The following is a 17,541-nucleotide window of genomic DNA, read 5'->3' as shown; positions in this document are numbered from 1 at the left end:
TACCCACTGGCTCAGGAACTAGATCTGCAATGCTGTGGAACAAGAGTCTCACGCCTCTAACATAAGACATAAACTGAACTGCAAAGCTGAATGGGTCAGGTGAAGGTCACTGAAAACCATCTAAACATAGAGAAATAAAAGTGGGAGAAGAAAAGTAAAAACGGTCAGGAATGGTTCCTTCACATGAACCAGCACATCAAAATTGCATTGCATAAGAGGACAACTTATGCCATTGCCAAAGAGGCAGGGAGGCCACATCTCTTGACATCTTCTAACCCCACAAGAGGAAGACAGAATCACCATCAGTAGCCCAAGGCCTATTCCTGTGAGGCCAGACATGCTGCCTCCCTCCAGCCCTTTCACCAACCCTAATGCCAACCGTTTCTCCTGCTCACCACCTTTCTGCTGGGTTCGATAATTCACTGCAGTGGCCGCACAGAACTCACAGATTATGGGGTTTATTAGGGAAGCACCAGGCTACAATTCAAGTTCAGGAAGTATGCTTAGTCTCTCTCAGCCCGCTATCTCTTAGCCAACAGTCTTTCCCAGTCTCTCTCCCAGCAGTACGTATCTCTCAGTGTCTTTTTCCCAGCAATGCGTGTCTCTTGCATCTCTTTCTCAGCATCGCATGTCTCTTGGGAGAGTGTTTCTCTCATCATATATGTATATGTGTGTATATATATATACATATATATATATATATATATATATACACACACACAAACTCCTTGTCGGTTTCAAGGTATGGCCCTCCCACAAGGGCTATCAACTGACCAATCCCCTCTGCACAAGCCATAGACAATTCATTTGTAGAGTAGACTATAGTAACTTAATTTGCATAATCTATACTCACTTCATTTGCATAGTATTGACCATATCCCACAAAGCGTACACCATTCACAGGGCAGACTGCAGCCCAGAACCAGACAAAAAATATTAAACCACAAATTGTTTCCAGCTTACCCAGGAAATGTCAATCAATGTTATTGAAAGTAACAAACCCTCTGAGGTAGAAAACTAGGGCAGAGATAAGTCCTCAGAGCTCAGGGGGAAATTCTCCCAGGGTATTTTTCCAAAGAACCAAGGCAAAAGGCTACAAAAAGGAACTGATTTTGCCACAGTCATTATTATCAACAGGATAATCAAAGGTACACAGTCATATATTTTAAACATTGAGAAAAATAAATTTACATATGCAAGTTAAAATTTTAATGCTAATTACTGAAAGAAGGGAGTCCCTGGGCTGTGCAAACAATTAATGAGTTCAATGGCTAACCAAAAGTTTAGAGGTTAGAGTCCACCCAAAGACACCTAGCAATATCCCCCGCCCTTTTTTTTTTTATTTTATTGTGACTTGGGTGAAAGTTTACAGAGCAAACTCAGCTTCCATAAAGAAGTTCATATACGCTTTGTCTCATGACATTGACTGCAATCTCCCACAATGCAATAGCTCTCCTCCCACTTCCTCCCCACAACCACCTCCTCCCTGTGTCCTTCCCTCCCGTGCACTCATGCCCTCAAGCTGTCTCCCTGTGCATACACAGCCTTTCTATTTTCCCATGACTGAGCTCTTCATGGAGTGTATCTACCTAATGTAAATGTTCAGTTTCTATGCTTGTCTTTTGTTTGGCTGGAAGCTATAGCAGTGGGTTCAACTCCAGAACTGAGGGGTGCTAGGGGCCATAGTCTCAGGGGTTCCATCAGGCTCTATCAGACCAGAAAACCTGGTCCCCCTTTTTTTTTTTTTTAATGATTTTGAGTTGGTTGACAGTGGTCCAAGCACCATCTAGTTCTGGTCTCATAGTCATATAGACTGAAGAGCACATGTTGTACCAGTCCCTTGGACTAATTGTTTCCATGTGTCTTTGGTTTGCTTCATTCTTCTTTGCTCTGGATGAGGAAAGACCTGTCGTTGCATCTAGATGGCCACTTGTAAGCTTTTAAGATCCCAGCTGCTACTCACCAAAGTAGGATTTAGAACAATGGTTTTGTGTAGTATGTTATGTCAGTTGAGCTTGATGTCCCCTGAGACCATGGTCCTGAGCCCACGGGTCAAACTGCTTGCTCCCTGTGGATCGCTGGCTGTGGCCAAGAAGTGACTAAAACCTTGCCCTTTTCAGCTCTACTATATACCTGGACATTGTTAAAGAACATAAAAATACACTTATAGAAGCATTGTCTGCCAACCCTATACATGGTCATGGGTACACTCCCCCCTGCATAGACATACCTAATCATTCAGTCTGTCCACCCATCTATCCACCCATTGATGAATGTTCACCTGGCAATATACTTTTAAAAGTAAATCTGCCATTGAAAAGTCTATGGAACAAAAGTCTACTCTGATATATGGGGTTACCATGAGTCAGAGTCAACTTGATGGCAACTGACCTGGACTAAAAGAAAAGAAATACAGCCATAATTTACACCTTGGCAGAAGGAAGAGGAAGAAGGGAAGAAATCAAGAACAAAGAAAATTTCAAGAGAAAAAGAAAAAGGAGAAACAAACACATAAATCATGGTATATAGAAATATAAAATAAGAAATAATGCTGATATATATAAAAACCAAAGTAAATTTAAACAAATTAAACTCAAGTTTTTTAAGCAGAGACTATCAATTGGATTTTTAACTCCAGATACATACCAACAGCAATAGACATACTTAAAACCTAACTCAGATAAAATAGGCAAAGCAAGATTTCAGGTGAAAATCATTATCATTATAATGATAAAAGAAAAATCTATCGGGAAGAGACTGTCAATTAATATTAAACTTGGCAGACTTAACACACTGTTAATTCAATCCCTTTAATCCCCAAAATGACAACGTTGTTATTACTGTTGTTGTGTGCCATCAAGTCAAGTTCAACTCACAGCAACTTTATATGATAGAGTAGAACTGCCCCATAAGGATGGGAAGGACTCCTGGCAGCGAAGTGGTTAAACACTCCACAGCTAACCAAAAGTTCAGGGGTTCTAACCAGCTGCTCCATCATAGAAAGATGTGGCAGTCTGCTTCCATAAAGATTTACCTTGGAAACCCTATGAGGCATGTTTACTCTGTCAGTTCAACAGCAGTGAGTTTGGTTTGTTGGGTTTCAATACTTAAGGGAGCAGATTGCTAAGTCTTTTCTTCTGTGGAGCAGCTGGTGGGTTCAAACTATGAACCTTTCAGTTAGCAGCTGAGTGCTTACCCACTGCACCACTAGGGCTCCTTGAAAAATAACGATAAAGACATAAAGAGTCATAAATCCCAATTTCCTAAGACTGGAGCCTGAAAAGCAACACTGGATCAATTCCACTGAATTTTATTGTTCAAGCAGTTACAGACCTCAGATTCAAATGCAGGGGGCATAGGCCCCACCTCCCAATGCTAAGGATGTCAGAGAATTTTGAGGCTATATTTTAAGACCACCACAGATATGGAGGATAGAAATAGAAGAGTCAATAACCATAAAATAGCAACCTAAAAAGAGGGAGAAAAATAATAAATGCAGGCAAGGAAATATTTAAAGATCTGAAGATGAAAAACACTCCAGAATTCAAGAACTGTGCAAATTCCAAGGCATGAATGGCTCTTAGAGTGTCAAACAGATCCCTTTGTGGTATAAACAGTTTTCACTCAGTCAGTAACTGAAACATGGCCGTTCAATCTACCCAGCAGTGCTGTAGAATAAAGGCCTGGTGTTTTACTTCTGTAAGATTACAGCCATTGAAAACCTTATGGAGTACAGTTCCACTCTGATACACATAGGGTTGTCAAGAGTAAATTTACTTGAGGGCAATGAGCTCTCTGATAATCAGAGTGTCAAACAAGATACATTAAAGGGAAAGATAAACATAGCTTAAAACCAAAAACCAAACCAAACCTACTGCCATCAAGTTGATCTGACTTATAGCAACCCCACTGGGTTTCCAAGGCAGTAAATCTTCATGGAAGTTGATTGCCTCATCTTCTTTCCATGGAGTAGCTGGTGGGTTTGAACCACCAACCTTCTGGTGAGCAGTCAAATGCCTTAGGCACTGCACCACCAGAGCTCCTAAATAGTGTAGTAAAATTAAAGAACGTAAAGAGAAAGAGACAATGCTAAGAGTCTCTAGACAGAAAGGGAAGATATCCTAAAAAGAACAAGAGCCAGAATGACAAGAATAGACAAAGTAATATTCTCATTTTTCTTAAGTTTAAATCTAGATTTATAAATGCAAGGGGGAAAAAAGCATCTTCAAAATTACTAAATCTCAGAAAGTTTATCATACTAAGATTCTTTGAAATTGTCCTTGGAGGGAGCTCTGTAGCAATTAAAAATAAATAAAGAAAGAGAAATCAACAAAGAAGAAAATAACTTAGTAAAATTTAATGTTGACTAAATAAGTAAAAACAAATGCTTATCCATTACAATGCCCAAGATAGATAGTACTCTATCTAGATAATGACAAAATACGTGGAGGAGTGAGGTTTGAAAGAAGTAGGGAAGAGGAAGATCAGAATAAATTTATTGCATATGAAAAGCATTTGTCTAGTTTGTAGTATGACATAGTTATAGATAAGTATAAGAAAATGATAGAGAGAACTAGATGTAAGTATGAAAGTTAATAATTAAAGAGTAATCTAAAGAAAATAAAAGGAGAATATATAACTTTCAAATGAGCAGAAGGAAATACTCAAGAGAATACACATTAAATAAATACATAAATAGATAGAAATAAAAAAATAAGATGTAAAATTGTTACATTAATAACAATAAATGCAAATGGGATAAATTAAGCCAAAAACATAGCTCTCATTCCGTATCAAAGAAAGGAAAAAAGAGAGAAGAGCAATAAAATCTGACCACATTTAGCAATATGCTGGATATGAGACATAATTTTCAAAAAATGATGTTTTGTGCCACTCTGACAAGAATATACCACAAATGGGATAGCTTGAAGAAACAGGAGTTCATTCTCTTACAGGTTGGAGGTTTTAAGTCCAAGTTCGAAGTGCCAGGCTCTAGGGGCTAGGTAAAAGCCCCTCAACCTTGAGCTTCAGCTCTGCCTCCTGCTTCCAGCCCACTGAAGTTTTCTTCACTCAGCTGCTGGCTGACAAGCCCAAGGTTGACAAGTAAAATGGCACAGTCCCGATATTACCAAACAACACGGCAGGCCATTGATTCAAGTCCATTGAAAGTCCCAAGATCAGCATAGCATGGCAGGCTGCTGAACAACAATTCAGCTACATGCAGGGTTCAAGCATGCCATAAACCAAGGCTTCTCCTTATATACAGGAAGCAGACCATATCCCAAAGGCAGCTATTCAGCTGCTCATAGTAGATTCCACCATGGAGCTGATTACCAGTCTCATCATGGGGAATACTACATTAAACTGCCCAGTCACTCAATCAGGCCCAGCCAAGTTGACACACAAGCTTAATGACCACAGATGCAAAAAGGAAACAACAACAATGACAAAGATAAATATCAACCCAGGTGAGAAACTAAGTTTAATAACCAGACAAAACAGAAGTTTGAGAGTAAAATCGTAAGAGACAAAGATGTATATCATACACTGATAAAAATAAAAACAAAGAAGATATATATATCTTACAAGATAGCTGAAAAATACATAAAGCAAGTGACAGAAATACAAGCAGAAATAGAGATAAATCAAAAATTATAATGGCAGATTGTACATTTCTTTCTTGGAAACTGATTCATGCAGAGATACAAAAAAATAAGCAAAGATACCTTATTTGATTAACATGCTTGAAATTAAAATATATATATTGATAATTTTAAGTACAAAAGAAACATATTACTCTTTGGAATACATGTACAAGTTTGTAGGCAGTGTATATTGAGTTGAAAGGAAGCCTCAATAAATTCCAAAGAATCGACATCACACTGAGGACGTTCTCTAACCAAGATATAATACAATTAGGAAAAAATAAAAAAAAATATTTTTTTTTAAGTCTCCTACCAGGAACTTTTGAAGTCTGCTATTAAACAAAAGGAAGTCATAAAAGAAGTTGTGGAATGCTCATTGCTGAAAGAAAAAAAAAAAGCACTACGTGTCAAAATGTATGAGTTACAGCTAAAGTGAAAGGACATTTAGTTTTAAGTGCATTTATAGAAAACAAGAAATGCTGAAAAATGGGAAAAATCATTCAGCTGAAGAAGCTAGAAAAAGAACAAATAAAAGAAGCAGGGAGGAAAAACAAAGTTAAATGCAGACAATTAGAGAACTAGGAAATAACAGAGATGATTAATTGTCCGATAAGGCTGCTGAGTTGAAAGAGTGCTGGCTATCAGAGACAGAGATAGAAAGGGTAAGGATGGGGTGGAAAAAGTAAAAATCAGAAAAGGGAAATAACTACACATAAAACAAAGATTAAAAATATAATAAGAGATAAATTTGAAAACCAAGATAAAATGAACAAACTTCTGGGAATATATAAAAATGCCAAAGTGACACAAGAAGAAATAAAAAGCCTAACTAGACCAATGGACATTAAAGAACTTAAAATCAAAGAGCTCTCCTACTAGTAAGACGTGGCTGAAATATAGATTATCCCCAATCCCTTTACAAAGAGTTTAAAAAAAAAAGAAGAAGAAGAAAGAAAGAAAAAATCCTTAGAGGACATCTTCACTGCTCCAGATGAAGAGAGACTAACTGTTGCATTTAGAGGGCCGTTTGCACGCTTTTAAGACCCCTGTCACTACTCACCAAAGTAGGATGTTTTTGTGTACTGTGTTATGCCAAATGAGCTTGATGTCCCCCTTGACCATAGTTGAGGACATCTTCAGTAGAACTAGGTAACAAAATATTCCCAAGAATGTCAGAATGTAGGTACATGGAGCCAAACCAACAGCAACTGCAAGAGAGCCAGAGGAATAGAAATGGATTTCTGGTGACCTTCAAAGCTGATACATCTGGAAATCACCTATAAGTACTCACTGTCAAAAGGAGCTCCCCCCATCCAAACTTGAAGACTCAACTAGCCAATATAAGAGCAACAGTGAAAACTGGGAGAGGGTTCACAGGTCTTAATTGGTGAGGGAGTAGTTCAAGGATTCACCACTCATTTGTCAATTTGTCATTCTGTGGTGGCTAGCATGTTGCTATGATTCTGGAAGCTATGCCATTAGTATTTCAAATACCACTCATGATGGATACGTTTCAGTGAGCTTGCTGACTAAGACAGACTAGGAAAAAAAGCCTAACAACCTACTTTCTGAAATTAGCCAATAAAAAGCCTATATTTTTTTCCTCTATGCCAGAAAGAACACTGCAGGCACAAACAGTTAAGTGCTCAGCTGTTAAATGAAAGGTTGGCAGTTCAAATGCACCCCATGGCTCCACAGGAAAGACTTGGTGACCTGTTTCTGTGAAGACTGCAGCCAAGAAAACCCAATGGACCAGTTCTACTCTGCCACATAGGTTGCCATGAGTCAAAATGGACTTGACAGTACCCAACAACAACATAGTACTTCTAACTGAAATTTAGCTTTTCCTTCAATTGGAAATATGCAAGATAAACCTTATTAATTAACATTCTCTAAGACTTTATCACTAATAGCAATACGGAATATCTCAAAATATTGTTGACACCTCTCCTTGCTTTGAAATTGTTGTTTTTATTACACTTGTCCCTATATCTGGGAGCTCTGGTGGCATGGTGCCTAAGGCATTTGACTGCTAACCAGAAGGCTGGCTGTTCAAACCCACCAGCCACTCCTAGGAAAGAAGGTTGGACAATCTACTTCCATAGTGATACTGCCTTGGAAACCCAAGGAGGGTTCGCTATGAGTCGGGACTGACTCGACGGCAGTGAGTTTGGTTTTCTGGTCCCTATGCTTTGTTACTTAATGTAATATTTCAATAACAATTTTAGTACTTGGTTTCTTTTATAATCCCATGCATTTTATTTTGGAAGCTCTGGTGGCATCGTGACTAAGGCACTTGACTGCTAACCAGAAGCTGGTGGTTCAAACACACCAGACACTCCTTGGAAGGAAGGCTGGGTAATCTACTTCTGAGGCGTGATATGGCCTCAGAAACCCAAGGAGAGGTCATTTTGAGTCGGACTCGACTCGACGGCAGTGTGATGATGATGCATTTTATTTTATGCATTTAAAATCTTAACTCAGTAAAAGGGGTCTATAAGTATCACCTGACTGCCAGAATGGCCAAGGGAAGAAAAAAAGGTTATGAACTCCTGCATTCATTTGTTTGGAGATCCACTTGATAGTGGGTACCCAAACAAGGACATCTGCTGTCTCCAGTGGTGCAAAAGATTTCTCAGGTCAGATATCTAGCAAGTCTGCAAACAATAACTGAGCCTATGCCATCCTGCTGCACACAAACACACACACACACATTCTGGTAGTGTAGTGTCTAAGGCACTTGACTGCTAACCAGAAGGCTGGGGTTCAAACCCACCAGCCACTCCTCGGAAGGAAGATGGAGCAATCTACTTCCGTCGTGATACTGCCTTGGAAACCCAAGGAGGGGTCGCTATGAGTCAGGTCTGACTCGACGGCACATAACAACAACAACAACAAAAAAAAAAAAAACTAAATGAGAGGCAAGGGCAAGAAGATGAAGAAGGGAAAAATCAATCTCATCCACATTTATCCACTGCTCTCAGTTGAGGGTACAGTTTTATTCCTGCTTGGTCCCCAAGTTAATACCAGCCAGGCCTAGCTGGAGGCAGCAGGTCAGCTCTAGCAGTAGGCTAGACTTGGAAGCAAGGGTACTGCCTCAGTCCAGAGGATGGATGTAAAGGATAGATAAGGGCTCAACCAAGAGAAGCCAACCCTTACCTCCTATCCTGTTACTTCTTCTGGGCTACACTCAGCTCCTTGAGCAGACTCTGTTCCTATGCAGATATTATAACCCTGCCCTGAACCTCAGTCCATTTATCTGGAGCCTTGAATCCTTATCTGGCTTTAACCAATCTCTTCCCCTAAACAATAGGAAGGGAAAGGTCTAGGTTATCTCCCTTAGGCATCCAGCAACTCATTGGAATCAAATGGGTCATGGTCCTATAATTGACCAAACAGTGAAGACCACCACTGCTTAAGTGAGGGAACTATGGTAGTGTAGTGCCTAAAGCATTTGTCTGTTAACCAGAAGGCTGGCAATTCAAACCCACTAGCCACTCCTCACAGCCACTCTTCGGAAGGAAGTTTGGACAATCCTACTTCCGTAGTGATACTGCCTCGGAAACCCAAGGAGGGGTCGCTATGAGTCGGGGCCGACTCACGGCAGGCACATAACAACAACAACAACAACAACAACAGCCACTCCTCAGAAGGCAGGTCGGGCAATCTACTTCCCTGGTGATAATGTCTCGAAAACCCAAGGAGAGGTCATTATGATCCGGTCCGACTCGATGGCACATAACAACTACAACAACAACTGCTTAAGTGAAGTGTTGCAAACCCAAATATCTCAGTGGGACAAACAATTATATACAACATATCAGGGAATTACAAGGAAAGAAAAGGAGGCCTGGTGGCACTAGGTTGCTAAATGAAAGGTTGGCAGTTCAAACCCACCAACAGCTCTGTGGAAGAATGATGGGGCAGTCTGCTGTTGTAAAGATTTCAGCCTTGTAAACCCTGTGAGGCAGTTCTACTCTGTTCTATAGGGTCACTATGAATCAACTTGATGGCAATGATTTATGCTGGGTTAAGGAAAGGAGTTGAGCTGGAACAAACATCTTTAGCTAAAAACATTCAAATAACATATAAAAATATGTTCGTAGCATGAATCAGCCAAACAAAGTAAGTCTGCAAACTCTGTTCAGCCCCAAGGGCCACCAGTTTGCAATCTCCAGCAATTCCTGCTGCCTCTCTAAATTACTCAGTCCTGTGGGGAGAAGATGTTCCCTAAACCAACCCTACATTCATGACATTCCTTTGGATCCTATATTCTGGACTATTTTTTCCCTCCAACCCCTAGGGAGGCATTGAGGCCTCCCACTGCCATATCAGATTCCCTATTTTTTTAATACTCACCAGCTCAGCTACTGAAAAGCCAGTCTGCCTGGTGTCTGAGTAATGGCCCAGGTCAGCACACCCTCTGTGAGTCCTCAGAGCCTCTCTTCCTAATGCATGAAAAAAAAAAAAAAAAATTGCTGCTATCACCAAAAAAGAGCATTTGGTCAAAGAAGGTGGCATGAGAACCTAAATATAGTTACCAGTCAGGTGCAATTTCCTCATCAAACAGAGACTATGTGAACTGGAATTTTTAAAACTTGGAGTAAAATATATGATTGTGGGCTTCATTCATGAACCAATTCTTTTACATAATTCATGCTTATTTAAAAATATCCTTGTCATTTGACAGTCTACAGAAAGGTGGGTTGACTAGAAAATTACCATCAGCACTGCCTGCAAATTACAGGTTTTAATAACCCCAGTCACAGTCACAGAAATAACCAAAGAGAATCAAATTAAGAAACTGGAGCAATCCAAAAGGCTAAAAGGAAAGAAAGAAATTGCAATCTCGAACATTTATACAGCAGTCTGCAGTTTATAAAGGGCTTTCATGTTCATTCCACTGTGATCTTCATAAGCTATGTGCAAAGGGTTATTATTCCTAGTCTACAGATGAGAAAACTGAGGTCCAGTGCGGTTCCCTCGGCACCCCTGCTAGTATATGCCAGAGCCAGGATTTGAAACTGCATGTCCAACTCAGAGTTGTTCTACCATGTGGGTTGGCAAACATTTTCTGTAAAAGACCACTCACTGCTGTCAAGTCAATTCTGACTCATAGGGACTCTATAAGATAGAGTAGAACTGCCCAATAGGGTTTCTAAGGTTGCAAATCTTTACAGAAGCAGATTGTAAGCATCTTTCTCTTGCAGAGTGGGTGGTGGGTTTGAATCATTGACTTTTTGGTTAGCAGCCAAGTGTTTACCCATGCCACCAGGGCTCTTTGTAAAAGACCAGAGAGTAAATATTTTAGTCTTTGAGGGCCATATGGTCTCTGGTGCAATTACTCAACTCTGCTGTTATGGAACAAAAGAAGCTATAAATAATATGTAAATAAATGGACATGGCTGTGATCCAATAAAACTTTATTTACAAAATAATAGGCAATGGGTCAGATTCGGCCTATGGGCCATAGTTTGGGGACCCCCTGCTCTTCGTCTCACCTACTTTGGTCATGTTGTCAGAAGGGACCATTCCGTGGAGAAGGATATCATGCTTGGTAAAGTAGAGGGTCAACAAAAAAGGGGAAGGCCCTCAACAAGATAGATTGACACAGTGGCTGCAACGATGGGCTCAGGTACAGCAGGGATCGTGAGGCTGGCACAGGACCAGGCAGTGTTTCATTCTGTTGTACACAGGGTCACTATGAGTCAGAGTCGACTCGACAGCATCTAACAACAACAGCTCTACCATCTTCATACAACCATCTTCCTGTGCAGTCTTATGAATCAGCACACAATTGAACTGTCATGGAAGAAGGAATGATGCTTGAAGAACAGAAAATAGGGAGTTTGAAGGAAGTGCTGTGATAAGAAAAAAGAGTCCTAGGAAAAGATATTTCTTAAAAAAGATTTTGGCAAAAGGGCCCTAGGTCCTATATGAGAGGGAAGAGATTCCCTTCTAGGTTCCTCATGAACTGACGGAGACCATCAGCTACCAAAATACTTGTGTTTTCTAGAAAAGAAATAGGAAGGAGTTTCAAAAGTAGAAACTAGATCATCAATTTGTTAACAAAAGTTTCACAATCAAAGTAACACTAAAAACAAACTCTGGGTATTTGACTTCATACAATTTCCAACTCACATCTATAGAAGCCTGAAGGCTCAGTCATGTTCCAGATTGCAGGACCAAGCCCATTCTAGGAAGATGAAAGAAGCCCTAAGCCTACTCTCAGATGACTGAGCACCACATTCCCTCCTTATTTATCTTTCTTGGGGAACTCTGCTCAGGTAGCCAAGCTTCTGCTTTGCTCTTCAACCCATATGCTCATCTGGTATACTATATATCAGGTGGATTCCTGTCTTGGTCTCTGAGCTTTGGACCCCATGGATGCCTCCTACTACTCCTTCCATGCATGACTTTCATCTGTCCTGCGGTTGCCAGTCTCCACACTTCTGCGGTTGTATCCAGAGTCAGGCTGAGGCCTCTTCCAGACTAATATGTCCTATTGCAATAAACTATACATGGCCATGTCACATACATTCCTCTCACCTCCCTCCTTGTGTTTTCCTTTCCCATAGACAGACAAGCCACATAGAATATGCTCCTTCTTTCAGGTGATAAGGCTATCCCATATATTACAAATATTCTTAACCTTGAATCAGCAAATCTCTCTTTGGCAGATATAGATTCCTTAGTGGTCAATGGCAGATCCAGAAAGAAAGAGTATCCCTTCATCATCACCCGTAAGAGAGAAGCCTGAAAGATAAAGCCTCAAGAAAGCAGGGCTAGAGTAATGTGGAGGAGCCATCAACACCCAAGAAACACTGAAACAGTCCTAAGAAGGAAAAAAAATCTGGATTCACATATACAGTAGGGGGTAAAAGGCCCATGGGTGTGAGAACCTGTGGGCTGTAAAAAGGGAGCTGTGGCCCAAAATAATAGTTTCCAAGGAAAGCTTCGGCAGAGGCTATAAGCCCTTAGCTAAGGGTGTGGATTGAGTTGAGGGAAAAGCCCTCAGAAACCCCAATCTGGTTTCCTCTCACTGTCATATCAGGGAGAGTAAGCCTCTTCCTGGCTTGCTGTGAGGAGCCTGGATAACCCTCAGAATGAAAAGGGAAAGACCTAAGAAAATGTACCAGACAATATTAAACAGGCAAGGAAGACTTTATTCAAGGCTATTGCATTGCATTAGAAAAGAAAAGCCAGAACTAATTCTGAACCCAACTCTGCTAAAACAAAGGACAGCAGAGTTTGTAAGGGCTGAGGTGGGGTAGTGGAAAAGTACTGGAGGATGTTAGGAGGATTGATCCATGGGACAGGCAAATGATTTACTGAGCTTGCGCTGCCTGGGTCCTCTAAGAGCCAGGGGAGAGGGTAACAAGGGACTCCCTGATTAGGCTTGGACAATGCAGGGGAGAGAGAAAGATGAGGGAGACTAAGTTAGAAGAAGCCTTTTTAAAGTTGAGTCAAGCTGAGGGGACAATTATGGCCGTCTTGGTCATAGCCCACAGGTACTTGGACAATTCTCCCTAACATAATGAGGAAGACTAAGTATCAAGCCCAGACTTGGTCTTAGTAATGACCACTGAACTGAAAGTTACAATGGAGTGTGATTAAGGTAAGCAGAGAAGGCTGTAGGAGCCCAGAGGAGTCATCTAACTCAGGTAGATTCAGAGATTCAGAAAGTTTCCCTGGGGACAGTGGGGTGCAAGACTCCTGACTTACTTGCTTCCTTATACCAGAGGTCACAATTGGCTACACCCAATCTAAAGACCTATCTTTTTCTTGCTTATCTGATCTATTGTTTTATATTTAAATTCATTACCAACATTTTAAAATCTGGAAATTTCACATAAAAATCTGGGCTTCTCCTTTTGTAAAATGGAAAGAGCTAAAATTCTAAGCTATATTTCCACATAACAATTAGTTAGATCTTAGTAGGTAAGATAGCTTAGTAGCTTAGTAGCTACACAATAATTAGTAGGATCTAAGTAGTCTACATCAAGAGGGCACATGCTTTCCAGTTTGTCACAGTCCCCATCCTTTCCTACTGTTCCTCAACATTGACACTAAATGTCAGTCAAAGTTCATCATCTCATATCCTGTCCATTTCACTCAAAAATAAATAGCCTTAGCTTATTCTCTTTTGGGTAGTCTTTGTTTATTTCTACACTTGATTAGGCCAGATATTGCAAGGAGACAAAACTTTAACCAAGAGAAGTTAGGACCAGGAGCAGGTTCTAGAGAGAAAAGGTAAATCACAGATGCTGAAAAAACATTTTCCTTACCATGAGGGGAGAACTGAACATGAACAGAATGACACAGAAACTACATGTGTGACCATGAAAAGAACAAAGACATAGGACCACAGACAGACACGGATGAATGTGACCCTTCCTGGAGAGCTTCAGCCATTGCTAGGCTACATTTTGTTAACCTATAGCCCATGGACATCACTGATGAGATACAACTGAATTAAGATACCAGTCATATAATGATCTCATTCTGTGGACTGGAAACACAGAAGAAAAACTAGTCATTTGTCAACCCCTTTTCTCCCTCAAAGTCCTTTTGTTTGCAATTATTGATGTCTTGGAAATGATTGGGTATGCTCCTGGGTGTGAAGCTCTTGATAATGAGTGAGTAGAAGACTGGGAAATTCATTCATTGAGTCCCCTATGTTGAATCCACCCCTTAAAACGCTTCAGGGGGTCAAGTATAATTAAACAACATTAATTAAAATACTAAGGAACAGAAAAGGGCAACCCACAGGAGGGACAATGGAGCAGCATCAAAGAGATGGAAAATAACAAAAATAGCAGCAATCACTATGCATTAAAGCTCAGGAGGCTGACAGCTCAGCTGGAGTGACTTCAGAGGCAAACTTCAGGGCCTCTAGCCCCTAAGGGAAATGAGAAAACATGGTGGGAGCAGGAAGAGAGAGTCCCAGTGATTGCACCAGAGGGTCTCTGTTCACTTTCCACAGACATTAGAAAGGTTCATGATCTTTGTAGATCATAATTAAACATTTTCAGATGACTGCCTTCAGAAATGTCTATGAATACAGAACATAGTACTGCCCCTGTGGTTTAATATGCTATTGCGTAGTCTCAGTACTTTGGTGTTTAATTTAAAAGAAGGAATTCCGACATCTTGTTAAATTACAGAATGGTTCCCTCATATTCACTTCTCTAGCACAACCTCCATTAGAGTGAAAAATAAAGCATTTAAAGTCATATCAGTGGAGGTGTGGTTCCAGTTTCAAGGGATAAGGTTCACTGGGGATGACCCTCAAGGTGGAGGTATGGGGGCCACCTCAGGCAAAGGGTATCAACCCAAATAAACCCCTCTCCAGAAACGTTGTCAACTTCTTGTATATCCTTCCAGAGAAAATCCATGTATATATAAGCAAATATGCTCATACATATTTTATTTACACAAATAGAGGCACCTTGGAAGAGAGCCTTGGCAATCTACTTCTGAAAGATCATAGTCGTTGAAAACTCTAGGGAGCACAGTTCTTTTCTGACACACATGGGGCTGCCATGAGTTAGAACCAACTCAACAGCAACGGGTTTCTTGGATGGTTGGTCGCCCATAAAACCTGTGTTTTTGTTGTTGTTGTGTTATTGTTGTTATGTGCCATTGAGTCAGACCTGACTCATAGTGACCCCTCCTTGGGTTTCCAAGGCAGTATCACTATGGAAGTAGATTGCCCAACCTTCCTTCTGAGGAGTGACTGGTGGGTTTGAACTGCCAGCCTTCTGGTTAGCAGTCAAATGCCTTAGGCACTACGCTACCAGAGCTTAAAGTCTAGTACAGGTTAATTCTTGATAGCATGCAAATGAATAGATGTTATCTTAGCCATATACACAAAATTCTAGTGAAGTCCAGATAAGAAATTGATGAATTCCAAGTGGCAGGGGTACAAAAGTTTTCACACACACACACACAAAAATAGAGTTTATAGGCTGGGTTTTGAGAGTGGAGAGGATCTAAACAGGCAGTAAGAAGGCAGAGGCAATGCTCCCAATGGAAGTAATCACAGGAGCAAAGATCAGGCAGCCAAAACTGTCCCCTAAAACACTTTGGAACTCCTGGATATCAAGTTATCCAGGAAAGTCAACACCTATCTCAATAAACCTCAAGTATGTGTTTCACTGACAAGCTTTAAGGTACATTGAAAAACATCAGATAAAAAGTGGCAGGGTGGGACTCACGCATGGTAAATTTTGGTACAGAGCTTTGGTTGATTTTCGACCTTGGAAGGAGACTGCTGAGGACTTAGTACACAGGAGCTGAGAGGTGCTTCTTAAAGCTTCAATATGGAGCACACACTCCACCATGTCAAGTTCCCTGAGAATTTATAGCAGAGCCTAATCACTGATATGCTGTTCCAGAATCAAAAGCAATAGTGATTACCAGGTGGCCTTTTGGTAGCCATCAATATTTCATCTAAACATTGCAAGCATCACATCTGTTTTTACTGATAACTGTTTCTTCCTGTGGAATAGAAACTAATAGTTCACGTTTCACGACTTGGCTTAAAAAACTTACAGGCACTACACAGCTCAATGATGTCACTGGAAAAGTTTGCAAAGGAAACCTACATATTGCAGGTTGTTTTTTTTTTTTAAAAAATGCTCAAGAGAATGTTTTACTTGTCCCTGATGATCCATGGATAAAACATTTCTCCTAGTCAAAGCTGAAGAGTGGCAGCCATTACAAGACCACACTACCCAGGAGTAGATGGCTGGGTCACACTCTCCATCCTGGTTTCTTGACTCTGTGTTAAGACTAACAGGTTTCAACAATGTGAAACTCTTCATAAAGAAAAAGAATGTTTACAGATTTTATGAACCAAGATTTCATTCTATATAAGAATGAAATGCTGCTTCATTTTATTACAATTCTTAGGTCAGCCCTGCTATCATCCAAACTGCAAATCTCAGGGCCATCTTTTGGTTCCTCAACAATTCCCGGTCCTTACCACATAGAATCAGTCACCGAACCCAACCAGTTCTACTTTTGCAATCTCTGATCTGCTTACCCTCTCTATCTTTCTCATGGCTTTAAACTTGCACCTCATCCTGTCCCCCGTACATCACTATAGCAGCTTCCTGCATCTGATTACAATTAGCCTCATCCCTTCCCCATACCATCTGCAGAGTCACTTTCAGAATCATAGATCTCACATCATTCTTTCTTTGAGATGTGCTCATGACTTCCAGAACAAAAACTGAACTCTGTAGCATGGCCTTCAGGAACCCTCATAGTCTGGCCCCATCATCTATTCATCTTCATCTTCTTCTTCTTTTTTTTCCCCTCACTCTTCCCATTTTTTCCCTGGGCTTACCATTTCCTTTTGTCCTTTCTTATCCATTCTTGCCTGCCTTCTCAGCTTTATCCCTGAGCAAATGGTACCTTTGATCTCTTATGGTTAGTTGTTCTGGGGAATGTGTACCACCTCCCTGGTATTATAGTTAACCTCATAGGCCTCTACCGTTTGGCTGAAAGTTGTTGAGCCATGGAAGTGAGTTTGAAGGGCCTGAAAGGTGACTATGGGCCAGAGTCTTGGAGATTCCACCAGTCTCTATCAGAGTAGTAAGTCTGGTCTTTTTTATGATTTAGAGTATTGTTCTACATTTTTCTCCCACTCTATACAGGATCTCCTATTGTGATCCCTTTCAGAGCTGTTGACAGTAGTAGCTGGGCACCATCTAGTTCTTTTGGTTTCAAGGTTGGGGCGGTTGAGGTTCACGTGGTCCACTGGTCCCTTGGATTAATTGTTTCCATGTATCTTTGATTTTCTACAATCTTCTTTGCTTTAGCTGAGTAGAGACAAATAGTTGCATCTTAGATGACCAGTCACAAGTTTTTAAGACCCCAGTCACTA

This window comes from Orycteropus afer, unplaced genomic scaffold (genome assembly GCF_000298275.1).
Source record: "Orycteropus afer afer isolate SDZICR_OR568_19922 unplaced genomic scaffold, OryAfe1.0 scaffold00313, whole genome shotgun sequence".
Taxonomy (NCBI): domain Eukaryota; kingdom Metazoa; phylum Chordata; class Mammalia; order Tubulidentata; family Orycteropodidae; genus Orycteropus; species Orycteropus afer.
This window is presented reverse-complemented; position numbering follows the sequence as displayed.